Source organism: Cebus imitator, unplaced genomic scaffold (assembly GCF_001604975.1).
Source record: "Cebus imitator isolate Cc_AM_T3 unplaced genomic scaffold, Cebus_imitator-1.0 Scaffold581, whole genome shotgun sequence".
NCBI lineage: Eukaryota > Metazoa > Chordata > Mammalia > Primates > Cebidae > Cebus > Cebus imitator.
Window position 1 is genome coordinate 985,809 of NW_016107896.1, and position 1,822 is coordinate 987,630.

At 52.5% G+C, this 1,822-nt stretch overlaps 1 protein-coding gene across 4 annotated transcripts in view; it reads right to left on the minus strand.

Annotated features, from left to right (window-relative positions):
* The window catches only part of ZNF713 (zinc finger protein 713), a 65,196-nt gene extending 63,614 nt beyond the window's left edge, over positions 1-1,582 (minus strand). The window contains exon 1 of one of the 4 annotated variants that reach the window (XR_005197973.1): positions 1,234-1,513. The gene's annotated coding sequence lies outside the window, so the exon portion shown is untranslated. The other 3 variants (XM_017516378.2, XM_037734190.1, XM_017516376.2) reach the window with 3 other exon arrangements.
* Between the last annotated feature and the right edge of the window lie 240 nt (positions 1,583-1,822).

Genomic DNA, 1,822 nt, shown 5'->3' on the forward strand with positions numbered 1-1,822 from the left:
ACTGTCTTTCTGTCTCAAAAAAAAGAAAAGAAAAAGATCATTATGTGAAAGGGCATAATTAAAGGAAATTTGCTTAAAACATTTATTTTACATTTTGAGACAAGGTCTAATTCTATCACCCAGGATAGAGTACAGTGGCATGATTCTGGCTCACTGCCACCTCCATCTCCTAGGCCCAAGCCATTCTCCCACCTCAGTCCCTCGAGTAGCTGGGAACTACAGGCACACAGCACCAAGCACAGCTAATTTTTCTAGTGTTTTTGTAGCGACGGGGTCTTGCCATGCTGCCCAGGCTGGTCTCCAACTCATGAGCTCAAGTGATCCTCCTGCCTCTGCCTCTCAGTGCTGCAATTACAAGTGTGAGTCACTGCAACTGGCCTAAACATTTTAAAATAAATAAATACACATATAATTAGTGCAGAAACTATCAGGGCAGTAAAAGGAAAGAATCTAGAAACATCCGGGAGAACGCCTTGGCTCAGGCCTTTAATCCCAGCACTTTAAGTGGCCAAGGCGGGAGGATTACTTGCGCTCAGGAGTTCAAGACCAGCCTGGGCAAGATGGTGAGACCCAGTCTCTGAATAACAACAACAAAAAGCCGGACGTGGTGGTGCGCACCTGTGGTCCCAGCTACTAGGGAGGCTGAGGCAGGAAGAGCTCTTGAGCCCAGGCGTTCGAGGCTGCAGTGAGCCATGATTGCACCACTACACTGCAGCCTGTGACCAAGTGAGATCCTGTCTCAAAACAAAAACATCAATAAACAGAAACACCTATGAGTATATACACACCTGCAAAATGTAATTAAACTGTCACTGCAATTCCGTGGAAAAGTGACTCAACGGAGTCAAGATAATGAGAGAAAACGGCAAATCTCTACCTAACCCCTTACCACAAATATCATACCCAATGAAATACAGATAAAAAGGGGAAAAAGAAAAATATTCTTCAAATTATTTAAATGTCTTAGAAGAAAATAAAGGCAACGTTTGCATAATGCTAAGACCCCAAAATGATACCTATGGACGCCTGCCCAAAAATAAATTGCAGATTTTTTTTCAGTCTTAGAGTCATTCGCAGATAGTAGTGGACAATGTGTTCATAGTACTGGGACGGGGAAGACCTTCCTACAAAAGACCAAAACTCAGAAAGGTACACGGGGCGGGTGACAGGAAAAGGGACAGCTGCCGCCCCTCCCCCGCCGCCCGCCTCCTCCTCTTCCCAGAGCGCACTTACCTTTGCAGACAAAGGGCGCTCCGGCAGGCTCCGCCCCCCGCCGCCGCCACCAGTGTGGACCCGGGCGGGAGAGGGTGCCGACGGCCCCGCCGCCTAAGCGGATGACGCCGGGTGACTGGGCTGCTGGGGCCGGTCCAGCCTCGCGCGCGCCAGATCCGCTCTGACTCCAGCCTCCCCGCAATGGCGGCGCGCGGTGCTGGCCTCGGACCTCCAGTACGCATGCGCCGGCTGCGTCCGCCCGCGCTCCTCATCGCTGGGGCTCCTGACTCCCACCAGCTCCCCCCGCCTGCTTTCCACCTGTGCTGTGCAGACCCCAGGGGCCGCGGCCTTGGCCTCCAGCCCTCCCAGAACCACCCGGTCGGAGAGGGCCGATGGGGGCGGGCCGAGGACCCATCCCGTGGTCCCTGCCAATCAGAAGCGTTGGACCGTCCGTCTCCATGATGACGGTACAAGCCCGCTCTCAGTGCTGGAACCACCCCTTCTTCCCATAAATTTCACATTGACGAAACTCAAAATATAATGATCATGATATCGGCCGGGCGCGGTGGCTCACGCCTGTAATCCTAGCACTTTCTGAGGCCCAGGCTGA